Source organism: Bombus vosnesenskii, unplaced genomic scaffold (genome assembly GCF_011952255.1).
Source record: "Bombus vosnesenskii isolate JDL3184/JDL3185 unplaced genomic scaffold, Bvos_JDL3184-5_v1.1 scf7180000013308, whole genome shotgun sequence".
In the NCBI taxonomy this organism is placed as follows: domain Eukaryota; kingdom Metazoa; phylum Arthropoda; class Insecta; order Hymenoptera; family Apidae; genus Bombus; species Bombus vosnesenskii.
In genome coordinates, this window is record NW_022882957.1 from 1158312 (window position 1) to 1172737 (window position 14426).

A 14426-nucleotide genomic window follows, 5' to 3' on the forward strand; every position below is an offset into this window, starting at 1 on the left:
GTTTTGTATGTAAGAATATATTGCTTTTATCTAGCAGTTTACTATGCAATAATTTACGAATGACTGTAATGATTCGATATAAAAACAACTCGTACCAAGTTTTAAATGATTGCAAAAATGCAGTAACGATAAGACAACAGAACACACAAAGAAAAGTTCCTATTTTGCCTTCTTTTTGCTTCACCATTCGTAATGCTGCACATATACTCTAGTACAGCCAGCGGCTTGGTGAGTCTCTACATCGATGGATTTCACTCCCTGCCAATTGCTATTTTCTCTTTTATAACATTCACCTGTCATGTAAAAACATAAGAAAATATATATATATATACGAGAAAACAACAACGGTGTTCTTACGATACTATAAATGGACATACATTTGACATAAAATGTATCAAATGAGATGTTACGAGCTGAATTCTCCTGAGACCAATGAACATATTGACTTTATGTTTTTTTTCGAATTAAATGGTTCAGGAAGGTACTGTGTCTAGTATTGTGCAACAAACTTTTTGTAGCGACTGTTTTGTAGACGAGCAGTAGGTCGTTTCCTTAGATAATTTTATACAACATATTTTTTATGTTTCCATTATTCGACGTTTCTTGTTAAATCGAATAACATTCACCTAACCATTTTTTCTTTTGTCACCCTGAATATCATTGTTCAGGTTACAATTTCACTTTACACACGAATAAGCACACTTTTTCCATCGTTAGGTTTCAACTTCCAAACGTTTGAAACTATTGTAAACAAGCTTGATGCTTGCAGAAGGAGAGCTAGTGAAGAAATTTGGGACAAGAAACTAGAGTTAACTCGCCATTCATCGAGAGACAGAAGGGGAACCAACCGCACGCGTCGTTAGATGTAACAAATGCAACACGGTCGAGAAGGGCGCACAGAGGGAAGAAGGTAAACGAGCGTCCGAATGCGTGAGTGTGGCCAGGAAAAAAGGTCGCCAACTTAACGAGGTAATTTAATCCGTTTTGTCAGCCAAGCCAGCCAACAACGATGCTTTACGGGGTTTACTTGCAACGAGAGATAATAACTCATCGCGAGTTTTGCTGAATCTGCGTTTACCTTGCTTCTGATTTGCCTTGGCTGTTGCACCCACGTTTGTTGATGACGTCCATTTCATCCTTCACCGCGATACTCGAACAATTAGTAATTAATTATATCGACCACGAATACCCGAGGCACTTTTCCTTCCCGTTAAACAGTCCAATTGAAAAATACTCTTTCATCCTTTCTACTAATCGCATTAAAATTAAGTCATTATATCATATATCAGTTATATTAGGATTAAAGATTCTTTCAATTCGTCTTATATGCCCACTCGAGTGATTTTAGGCTTTTTAATATTACCAGCCTATTCAAAGGATATCACAGAACGCGAAAAGAAGTTGGATCTCGAATTTTTTTCAAGAGAAACAGTCTCGCGAGAGTGGGATAAATTCGTCGTAATTGGTCGTTGTTTCGTCAGGCGTTATCTTGAGGTACGTTGAATAAGTGCTGGCGCGAGAGTAGGTTTCGTTTGAAGCGTATCTCATTCGTCTATCTTATTTTTACAGGGCTGGACCAGCCGGAACCAGAGATGAATTCTTGCATGCCTTCCATTGAAACACCCTGCCGGAAATTACACTTTTTACTTTTCCCCACCTCTGCGAAATTGAGTGGGTGCCTAGAGCCTGATGAGAAGCATCCGCAAGGAAAGCCAACGTGCAACGCGAACTCCGCCCGCTGAATGTTTAAATGCACGGCAGGACTTTATCTCGGTAAAAAATTATGAAATTCAGATCCGTCTGTTGCGAAAAATGGCGCGATAACGTGCAGAAACAGTAATAAATATTTCAGCAGGATAAAACGCGGATTCGCGTGCATTCAGAGCCGCTTCTGCTTTCCCAATAGATTTCTATTTTTCTGGCCATGTACCGACCGTTTAATCCCAGAAGCGGGTGCACCGATACGATGTAACGTTGTTTCTTCTGGAATTATTATCGGTCAAATAATTATAATTCGGGAATTTTTTCTACATACGTGCACTATGTTACTACATTTTACGCATTCGTTGGCCACAGCGTTGGCCACGGCTATTGCGTGAAATCGATCGGCAACACGAGCATGTTGCAAAAAGAATTTACTCAATAGCAAACATTTTGCGCGACATTCGGTGATACTAAGAGATACTTATCATGAAAAATCGCACGAAATTTCGACACACCGTTGGACGTGGATTCAAGGCGACAATCGACCGACCCATATTTTCCAAGAACCCCGCACGTTGAATTAGACTGTCGAATACTCGTCTTTTTTTTCCTCACGTGGCGAATTCGCGAAATTTACCCCCGAGACGTGAGGAGCATCGGCGTCTTTGTCACGGATTACATACTGTATACTCGGGACGAGAGAAGGATACCGGGGAGCCCCTGAAATATATTATCCGGTAGGGGACGTTTCCACCCCCTTATTTCGCGTTTCAGCTCCGAAGCGAACTGGCCTTGCGAGTGCTCGCCCAACCAACCTAGCAACGCGTTGGGAACAGCAACGATCCTTAACTTTACCGCTGACACCTCGAGTGTCCAAATAAATAATGCGCCTTATTTGTTATAGGAATTGTACCCAGCAAGGGATGAAATCTGCGGCTGCCGGCAGCCAACACCAGCCACCCGGAAATCTGCGTGATTAAGTGCACCCTTCGTTGGACGATAATTGCTCTACAAATACGCGAAATTTATTGCGAATTCACCACTAGACACCGGGGACACGTCCCTTTTGCAACCTACCACGAATTTCCCCGGGACGACTACATCTGACGGTCAAGTTAAATAAACGATTATCCTCTCTTTATTTCACTTTACAGCTGATAAACAGTATCTTGACCGTTTGCAAATTCTCTTCAAGGAAAGACGTCGTATCGACCACGTTGTCTTGGAGGAAGCAGTGAAAAAAAGTTCTCTTATTTCGATACGGTATATTTTACAGAATATCACGAACATATTGTTTTTATGCGGTGTGTTTAAATCTCTGCAGTTTATATCGATTATTTTAATTTAATGAATTGTATAAATGGTATACGAAAATGTAAAAACATCGAGCTGCAACATACATTATGCAGACAGTACGTAAAAACTGTTTTTGAAAATAACTTCTTGAAATATCAAATGCTGCTTGCATTGCAAAAAGTTAATAATTTAACATGATTCGATACTACAGTTACTATAAAAACATCCGAATAATTCTTGCTTAAAGATTTAATTTTTAATTGAATAACAAGGAAAGGTATAAAAATCATATAAATGATTTTCCAATCATTATTTCAGCCCGTGTTCCATATAATTTCATTAAAGCTTTCGAGACCTTCATCTCAGCCTTTTGACAAATATTGTGACAGTTAATGTCTGCAAACCTTGTACCATACAATCAATAAAGAGTATCGTTAGTAATTGAGCTTGATTTCTCATTAATCCATTACATAACGAACGCTAGAAGGATTTCATCGTTCGATGTCCTGCGAAGTAGGAGAACGGCGCGACATTAATCGAGCTGCACTCTTTGCTCGATTAATAAATTTCACGGTAGTGAAAGCACTTTGTAATTTCCCCAGGCAAGCGAGATACCTGTCAGATATATCTCGCTCGAAAGAGATTTATAATGAAAACGAGAAATTCATAAAGTCACACCGGCGAATTTACAGTTATACCGTAGGTCTCGCTCTCGATATTATTAATCGTTGAAACTCGCGGTTTCGACGTTGAAATAATCTCCCATATCCGAGAGGTCGACTATCGTTATCGACTCGTGAGCTTCGTCGAACACAGCCCGGAGTAGTCGAATGTTTTTCGTTGCAGAGTAAAATTTTAATCGCTCCCCGTCAAATTCCAAAAACAGAAGATCTCCGATATTTTCACCGTACGGTTCGATCGATTCCACGAAGAGAGGTTAAAAAATATAGTAGAACGGACAGCAATTTCAAACGTTCCATGTAATCAGCGACGGCATGATAAAAATACGAGGGGACCGGTAAAACGCCAACGAAGCGATACGCGACAATGTGGTGGGATCGGAACGTTTTCGCGAAATTTTAGTTTTTCGTTTTTCACCAGCCAAACAATGAAGTATATACCGCGTGGCGGACGCAGTGTAAAATCTTTGCCAATTCCGCGAGATTTAGCGCGGCCGCTATCCATAAAACCGGAAATTGATTACGTTCGCGCTAATAGAATTTTTATTCGCGCGACGACCGTTCTCCGCGCGCGAATTCACTCTCCATAGTCTGTGGCAAATACGGAGCCATGACGATGTTCTGGAATCGCTTCCGCGGTTATCGTATAAATTTCATCGAGACAAGACTGTCTTAGAGTCCTATCACTGGTATACCGAGGTTGTGTTCGTTTAACGGATTTTATGTCTCCCCAGTGTAGCCGTTATGAAAAGAATTGCGACATAAGTTTTAAAAACGCCCTAACTTCGTTGCACTTAGTTTTAATGATGAGATGGATATGCTACAGGGTGAGTTTCGGTCAAGTTAATCGAATTGCTTGAATTCCAGCTATTGAAATTGAATTATTTATCTTTTATTATTTCGATTTCGAAGGAAAATATTCATTTACCCTCTACCATCATTGTTTTTTCATTCACTAGCAGGTCCTCGTTACACGATATAACTAATATTACCAATAGAATTCTACAATTCGTACATTACCAGTATATTATCGAATTTTCTTATATAACGGCAATAACATTGATAATTAAACAAATGAGATTAAATTAAATTCAAAAATTACGATGAAAGTTTTGCACATTGACATTATATATAAATTACAATCAAATTTTGCAAGCTACGAACCATCTGATTACCTTACTCGACGTAAAATAGCAAAATTATAGCAGAGAAGCCTATAACCTACAACCTGTAACTTACAAATTCATCGATATGTTATAACTTCGCTAATTTTACTCATATATACATTTAAGCATGTAGAAATATCGATTTTCAATATTTCTGCAGCGATGAGTCGCAGACCATAAATATAAATAAACTATTACTTTTGAATTGGTTCGATAGCTAGATGGAAAAGTTGCGACGTAAAGATAAACAGCTAAGCGACGGTAAAACGATCTTCATGAATGTTTAACGTTCGATCGTCGTTTAAATATTTAATTCGCCCCGTGGCGCGTGTAAACGCGAATAAACGGCCGTCGCACAGAAAACCAAGCTATCGTAGTAGTCGTTGGCGAGCCGATGCGGGCCCCCGAATCCGTTTGCCGCTGGAATCGCGACAAGCAGTGCATCGTGGAAGCACCACGAGAATCAAGGTTCAAAGTCGGCGGAAGTTCGTTACACGAATGCCACGAGGATTCCCTTCGCTTGGGTGTACTTTTTCCTGTGGCATTCGCGCGGCGACGGTGTTAAAATTCAGCGCGTTCAGCTTGTCGCCAGAGGCAGTCCAACTGGGTCATTAAATATGAGAGATCTCGTTGCCGAGACTCCCTCTCGTCGAGCGTGCTCCTACACGTACGGTAGTAGTGCAAGAAAAAAAAAGAGTAAGGAAAAAAGGAATGTAGAGAGAAGAGAAGGAGCAGCGAGGGTATTTGACGGGGAGAGGGTGAACGAAACAACCGGAGAGGCTTGGAGAGAGAAGTAAGTCTCTTACAGTTGTTTCTCGGCTGCCTGACGCGCGAGACGCGCCACTCTGGATGCACTTTTGTATAATTTTACTTTAATTGCTGTTGAGACCCGGGAGTTTTCAAGTTTCTCCTCTCCTTATCTTTTTCATACTGCTCTAGCAACCAGCTGCTGTCTTCGTCACCGGCCGTTTCACCTCTACATCACCTCCCCTTTCTTCTCTTTAATCTATTTCTCTCCCCAAAGCTTCTTGCCTTTATTTCCTCCCTCCTTGGCACACTTTAACTCTCCACCAACCTTCGCTTCCTCTCTCATTTCTTCCTTCTATCATCCCGTCTCTTTCCCGCTTACAATCGCGTCGGTACACGTCCACTTTTCCTCTTCTTCTTCCTCTTCCTTACACCTCCGCTATCACCTGCTGGCTGCATGTAGCCAGCGTTGCAGTCACGAGTCAAGGCATTCCGAGGTAAAACTGCTTTATGCAACCGTTCCTCGTCTTAACTCATAACGCGAACAGCGAGCGCGCTGTTGAGTCGACGATAAGCCTTTCACGGCTGCCTTGGTTCCACGGGATCCGCGAAATATGATCACGTCCAGCGGATTAAGCACGAACTCGAATTAGGGTTGGAAGGACGTGAGATCGCCGTGCGCAGTCTCGCGGATCCGGCCCTTCGTTTCAGTGCTTCACTAGCCGGTGGAATTCGCGAGAACGCGCGAATGAAAGCGCACGTGGCCGCTAATCCCACTCACGTTTCTCAGACGCTATAATGAGATGGCGTTATTGTTTTTATGCCGAACGGGATACGACTCGGGATTTCAATTTCCTCTCTTCATTAATACTGCTCTCTCTTTCCGTCTGTCTGTCTGTCTGTCTCTCTCTCATTCTCTCTCTTCCTATCTCTCTTTCTCTGTTCTAGCTGTTGGCGAGTGATCGCTTAAGGCAGAAAAAGTTTAACGGAATGTGATAAATTAATTGCGGATGTTAATGCATTTATGTTAAATTTAACCCCTGAGTGTTTTCGTAAAAAAAAGTTGAGATTTTATCGAAGATAAATATATTTTGATAACTCGTTAAAATACAATGTTGTGTAAACACAATATATACAATGATTAAAAGTACAAAAATGCATAAAATGTTCATAACGATACATTCAAAATGAAATACTTGTTACAATATTTAAACGATGAAATCTCCCGTAGGTTCTATTTTATTCAATTGTTTGTAAATATATTAATTTGCATGAACATCCACCGTCGAACGATAAATCACACGTTTCGACGCTTATAACATCCATGTAACATCCCCAAATGCAGTCCCATTGATTCCTGTAGCTATAAACACTAATATATCTTTTAATGAAAATTTCACAAACGCAGTTCTAGTTGTCCACTTCGCGATGCTAATAAAGTTATTCGAAGAAAAATTGAAAGTTAAAAAGAAAAAGTTTTGCAAATGGTGTTTTTCAGCCATTACACTTCTCTCAACCCTTACAGCCAATATTTTCTGCGAATTTACTAGCCGTAACGAAGCAACTCGCAGCTCGAATATTTCCAATTAAGCGTAAGTATCCGGCAAAGTTGGCGTCGCGAATTTTAATCAAAGCGAAAAATTCCCATCCCAAGACGAGGTACGTATACATATATTAGCCGGGAAGAGCTGTTGCTCGAGACTTTGTCACTTGGCTAAGGTGATCCTTTGTTATCGTGCTCTATCTAAAACTTCCATAAGGTCTCGAAAGAGGCGCAGACCGGCAACTCTTCGCGAAGTCTCCGTGGAATAAGATGTTATCGAGCTACCCTGGCAATGTTTACCCAAAAGCGGTCTAAGGACCAGCAGGTTCCTGCACTCTTTCATCGAGCATATCAGATATTTATATCGTGGTCGTAACAGGGACGTTTTCCCTCGTGGACGAGGGGATCAACGAGCCGGAAAACACGCAAGTAGTCATTGACACTGACTGATACGTTTTCACCTCCGCTTATCGAGGGATATCAAGATCCTTTCGCGAGGTCGACCTTTTTATTCTCGTGGAAGTTGTAGCAGGACTCGTGAAATTCCACTGGGAGAAACCTTCCCCCTCGTTAAAAGATTTTCCAGGTTATACGAACGATAATTATTTCGACGAGGACTCTCTTCTCGCAAATGGGTAGATTTAAAACGCGGCGAATCATTGAATAATATGTAATATTCATCGAGCCGTGAATTGAAATAATGCCGAATGAATATGCAAGAGCTTGGAACGATTATACGCAAAGAAAAGTGGGTGTATCGGGGTCACAGAGCCTCTAACTTACAACTTCAAGATAAATCTCGACTTACTTTGCTCGCCACGAGTGTGCCTGCGAGGCGCGTACAATGCCACGGCGTTTCTCTCTTTGTACAAACAGTTTTTTACTCTCCTCGGCCTGCTCGCTGTCAAATAGCACATGTGTCCCTTTCTCCGTTCTATCCTTCCACTTTCTCTTATCGCGTTCTCGTTGCTTTTCGTTCCTTGAGTGTCGTTTTTTTACGCCGCGATACCTATCCTAATGAAGAACGAATAAAAAGTTGCCGCACCGTTGACTGCGGCAACCAGAAGGAATTCGCATATTTACAGAGAAAACCGAATTCTCACTCATTTAAATAAAAAACCGCGCCACCTCAAGACTAAACAGCATAAATCTGAATAAAATCAACCGCGTAAATGAAGTAACGTGTGACTCCATTTTCTTAATTAAAATATACGAGTATATATATTCCCGAAAGGAATATTAAAGACTTTCAGCAGATGTTACGAAATTACATGGTATACGACACACATTTTTTCAATTGGACCTGTCGTTAGGTGCGCTACGATTTGAAAGATGTTTCCTAACCATTCACCGAGGCGCTAAGAATATCACTAAAAGTAGCCAATTCTAAGAAGAAAGAAAGTTGACGACACACTTCCTTTTAATAAATTACTCGAAATACACGGCACGACTGCGATATAGACCGGGCATTCGAGATAGTGGTTCCCTGACCTCTCTTGTTACCGACCTAAAACCTCAACCATGCTCTTCCGCCATTCCGACCGCTATCCTTCGCCAGTAATATTGCTGTTCGTACCTCTTCCCGCCTCATTTCTCTCTCGGCTCGCCGCCTTTCTCCCTCGAGTTTTCTGATCTGTCCTTCCGTTTACGTCCCATTAAAAAAAAAAAGAGAAGGAAGAAGAAAAAAATATAAAAAGGAAGAGGGACAGTGACTTCTCGAAAGAAACTCTAGCTTTTGCATGCGTTTCCCTTCGGGACCGAAAGAAACGGCTTTCAGAAACGACCCTCGTTGTTCTAAAGTCACCGACAGAAATTACGCGAACCGCTTCGTCGCGTTTATGTGTCGGCTCTGCCCGGAATTAATTACATCGCGTGATGATCGAAATCTCTGGGCTCACGTGTTATTATTTATTTCTTCCGCGCTTATCTTCCGGACGAAACTGTCGCGATATTAAAATCCGCGATAATTGTGAAGTTCCTACGATCGCGAGGGGAGAGAGAGACACTGGTGCGGGTGCACAAAACGGAAGAAAGTTGCCCGGCTTACTTGCAAGGCAGTCAAACAAATAAATGTTCCAACGGGCGAACATAAAACTCATGATATATGAGATAGAAGGAATACCGGCGATCTCTCACGTGAATCCTCACGTACGAGTCCCATGCATCATCCCCCGACCATGCTACCGTCCGTGCACAAGCTCTCGACCTCTACCGACTCAACAACTTTCCTAACACCGTTTCCATTTACATGCACACACGCACTCCTGCTTTCGTGTGGGTTACATTTTACGTTCGGCCACACGAGCCCCGGACTCGCCAATTTTTTTCTCGGACCTGTTTTCTATAACCGTCTCTTACAATTAGCGACGTATAACTCTTCATTTCTGCTTTCATAGGATGCTGGCCAGAATTGTCGCTTTGGTACACTAGGGAATCCCAAATTTTTTTTATTTACGAGAAATGTAATTTTTGTTTTAATTTCTTCAGAATATTTGTAAATTATGTTGGGTACCGATGACTGACGCATTGTAAATACAACGACGCAATACATGTCGCGGTAACACAGCCGAGTTGATTGCGTTTTTGCTGTTTTCACAATTTATAAATACAGGATTCGCACTGTTGATTGCCGTAGCCATAAATAATTAACGTTTTTTTTAACAAAAATCTCATAAAGAACAATTGCAACTACGTATTTTTGTAACATCAATAAAGTAATTTGAAAAAGTGACAATTACTCGTGAAAACGAGCCTTGCAATTAGTCTTCTTTTAGGTCGTTTCCTACAATTAGAGACACGTATTGCAAATAACTCTTTATTTTCACTGGATAGTAGTCAGACTTCTCATTTTGAAACATGTAATTCTAGATGTTTCTTCTATCTAGAAGTAACTTATTTTTTTCCCACTTTTTTTTTACACTTTCCAAGCTTGGTACCCGACTAAACAAGTACAGGAGTGTGATAAAATTTATTTCCTTTGTTTCATTACTATTGACAAGTACGTAACAAGACTTTTACACCGTCGTATTCCACCGACGCTACGCAAAACTTTATCCCGACCAAGTTAGGCGATGATCATTAATTTAAAAATATGGCGGTCGCCAAGCGAACGGGCAGGTCCAGGGGAAATCAATCGCGTTCCATTTCGGTCGATATCGAAGTACCACGCGTCAAAAGACAAATATATCGCGCCGAGGGGACGACGATGAATTTTTTATTCATTTTGTATATTAATATACCGCGGCGACGATCGAGTTTTATCGATGCCCTGAATCCGACTATAAAGCGAAAAAACATTGCAGGACCGAAATGGCGAACGCTATCGGGACAGGACTCTCGCGTCCCGGACGCCATTCGAAAACGGCACTTCCGCCAGCTTGAAAACCATCTCGATACAGCTCCTGCTTTTACGATAGCGTAAAGTCACGCCAGGCCGATTCGAAACACGGCGAAAGATCGGCGAGTATCAGGGCCCCGCTTATCTCCGCCATAAACCTCCGCAAGCAACCGATCCGATCGAGCACACGGCTTACGCTTTACGCTCGCGAAATAATTGGGAATTACCTGTAATCCCTGCACGGATCCAATTGGGATTGGAAAAAAGACCATGGCTAGGCTGTGGTTAAATCGTATCCCCGTTCCGCGTGATAAAATCACATGGAATTATGAAATAGCTCTCGCGTCATTACGCTCTGATAAATCAAAATGGTACATGGTCGTTTGTAGTTTTCATTCGTTCAGGTTCGAGAAAATATTGTTGAATTATTTGACAGCAATGGTGTAGAATATCAAGGTATCAAGCGTATATCGTGAGAAGAGATTAAGAAGATTTGTTGGTTACCGACATTCGGAAGATTGATTATGTTAGAAGAACGATATCAGAGAACGGTCATTTCCAGAATCTCGAATCGTACAGTGTACAGTTGTATCTCGATACAATGTTCCGAAACGAATATCGCATCCCCTCGCCTAATATTGTGTATTATATTGAACTGTACGAAATAATTTTGTAGAGTATTATGAATAAAGGATTATGAAAGAGGAAGTGAACCGTAATAACGTACACATATAAATATATGTTGGAGTATTAAATTTAGAGAGTTTATGATGAAGTCATTTGAAGGGGTTGAAAGTTTACCCTTCGCCATTGTACCGTTCTGATGAATATTATTGCGGTGAGGCGCTTGTTATCTAAACATGTATTGCGTATAAACAGATAATAAATTATTATAACCAGCCATAACTATCGCAAACCAGATATATCATAATTAACAATTCATCAAAGTAAATTGACCCTTATTACTCTGGCTAATACGTGCTCCACTGTATCGATGACGGTGTTCCTGAATATTCGGATACGTTATTAAACATTGTTGACCGACTAATCATCAAGTTTGTACATTGAGTATACCACCATGGATTTATCAGCACCAATGAGTGGCACGAAATGCACGTGAACCTTTTCCATAATGCGATAGCACATCGAATGGATTGAAACTTGATCAATCAACTCCCACTTTGAAACGTACATACTACGTTTTCATTTGCGGAATGTAGCGTCGATTCGTTTAATTGTATATTTATATGCACCGGTATATCGTTGAGGAAAGGTGTTAAGAGCATTGAAAAACGTTTGATCTGTGAATCAACACATCCGCTGAATTAACTCACACCATTCGTTTTACTTGCTTTCTCTACTTTTTGCGTATAAACTTTTTTTAATTCATTGTACCACAAAATATACGTTTTGATATTACGTACGTATAGCGATGATATTAAAACTTGGTTACACGTACTGCTGTTTATGCTTCTGCTTCTCATTGATTAAGACATTCATTAACACTGACTTACTATCGCTACAAGTCGAGTAAAGGACGCGAATAATTATCAGCGGGAATCTTTTCCGCAATGTAGCACAAATATTGTATATCGAATCGATTTAAACTTGATAAACTGTCACTAGTGCGTATTCCGTTTTCATTCTCGGGTCACAACGTCGTCGTTGCGATCGCGTCGATTCAGAAATAGCAAGTCGGGCACGCAGCAGCCATGGGAAGAACTCGGGCGAAAGAGCAAAGGCGAATTCGGGAGGGGGAGCGAACATGCATAATGGATTCGCGTTGCATGTCGATGCGATTCCCAATGCTCGATCGTATAAAAATGTCAGCAGCTTTGCCGCATCCCGTTCCGCCAGTCTCTTTCTTATACCGAGTCAAAAACATACGACGCGAGATCCGGACGCTAGGGCATTTTCCGTTTGCCGTTCTGAATAATTTTAAATCCCACCAACCGATAGCTATCCTCCCGCTTCAACCACGCACCCTTCCTCGTCTATTTCTAGTTCCAGTTTTACTCCATCCTTAGGAATTTCTCGGTCCACGTTCCAGCGATCGGACAAGTTTCGCGGCATATAGGTATAGCACGATAGGTAAGATTCGGCGGGGCAGGCGGCTCCTCGAAAAATACCCCCATAGCTCATTGGAAAGAGACAGGACGGCCGTTCAACTTCCACCAAGATAATGTTCTGGTTTTGCAGTAAATCAGTTTATCGCGTTGACCCGGATACTTAGCCATTCCTTCGAGTTATAATTCATCCGACGCGTCCAGGCGGCAAGTATGCTTTCTACTTCGGTTACTACGATTCAGACGTTCCGAACCAGTGGCAAATTCCACCAACGAACGTCAGGCTACTAATAAGAAGCTTCGCTTGACGAAGCATTTCAGACTGGATAAACATCTTAATGGCAAGGGTTTCGGGAAATCTGTCTGTTATTTGTAAGGTTGAACAGACTTTGCCCTTCTAAAGCATCGTAAAGTCTAATAGTTATCTGAATGTTTGAATACCTACGAGTGTCATGATAATTCGCGAATCGATGAATAGATTTGCTTGGAACTTGGCAGATGTTCGATAGACGTGTCACTGGCACTCGTAACAGGATTTTCACGACATGTGCGAAATGAAAAATTTAACAGTTAGAAAACTAGACACTTTCATGCAATTTTTTGTTATAAGCATACTACAACTTTTAATATATGCATTATTATTATTGGAAAAAATTCATCATACTCCTAAAACATTTAATGAAACTACGAAGCTTCAAATTGATGTTTTTGAAAAACAAAACTGTCAGAAAATATTCAAAGGTGACCATATCTTAGTTTCTTAAAATCCATCTTTCAAATATCGTTGCCAATAAATAAAACAGTAGCGTCGAATGGTCAAAACAACAGTCGCTATATGTCACGTTGTCATTCGAAAATATCGATGGATTTGTCGAACGTAGTTGACGTTAGATTAATATTTAAAGGAACGGCGTTAATAGTTTGAGAGACATTCGACGATGTCCGTCTTTGTAGCTTCATGTGACTATCGCGAATCGATCAAATGCGTAAGTATCGATATTATCGAATATGCCCAATGTGCATAAGATCCCAGACAATGAGCCAATTGTGACTCTGACACCTTTAGGCAATTCCGGACCCGGAGGTGGAGACACGTCAAGCAGGATTGGTCGCACCTGATCAGCCGTCCCGGTGACCGGGACACTTGACCATGAGCCCCATTCACGTGCCAACTCTCGCGTAACTAGCGATGACATTAGTTGTGTGCATGTGGATGAATTAACACGGACTTAATCAGACAAACCATTGGATATGGACACGCTGACGAATTTTGGTATCGGATCCTTCCTTCCGGTGACTATATGCGCTCGACGCATCGAGTGTCTCGAGGAGATTGACTACGCTGTCGACACAGTGATTATTCTGTTCAAACGCTAAAGAATTTAATTGAAATCCGCGAATCCCAGGAATTTGAATTTTGAAATCTAAATTTGAAAAGTTAAATGTAGAAATTTCAGTTGAAAATTTGAATCTATCGAATCGAAATTTTTCAATTTAAAGTAGAGCAATTAAACTTGGTAATTTACAGCTGGATATTCGAATTGTTTCAATTTATAGCTGAGTGTTTGAGTCTGTAAAATTCAAGATTATCTATTTAAATTTTGCAATTTAGATGTTTGAATTCCAACGAGTGGAAGTTTCCCGACGATCTATCTATGGAAGACTGAAAGCTGTAGTTTAGCAGTGAAATTTATACGATATTAAAGATAAAGAAGGACGAACAAATTGCGAAATCCGGGATAAGTGCGCCCTCCGAGTGGCATCTACCGTTGGAAATCTCGGTTAAACGGTTTTCATTGAATCCGGTGGTTTTGATTCTTGCGGAGCACACAGTTCCGAAACTCTAGCTGCAAGTGTATTACTGAAATCCCAGTTTCGAGAAGCCCT

The 14426-nt window shown here is 41.1% G+C and overlaps 1 protein-coding gene and 1 long non-coding RNA gene across 5 annotated transcripts in view; one reads left to right on the forward strand and one right to left on the reverse strand.

Moving 5' to 3' along the window:
* LOC117234763 (tyrosine-protein phosphatase 99A-like) overlaps positions 1–14426 on the reverse strand; it is a 420704-nt gene that overhangs the window by 189103 nt on the left and 217175 nt on the right. The gene's annotated exons all lie outside the window — the stretch shown is intronic.
* Positions 778–2824, forward strand: LOC117234764. Its single transcript, XR_004493567.1, has 3 exons — positions 778–969; positions 1570–1773; positions 2609–2824. It is a non-coding gene; the product is annotated as an uncharacterized LOC117234764 (long non-coding RNA).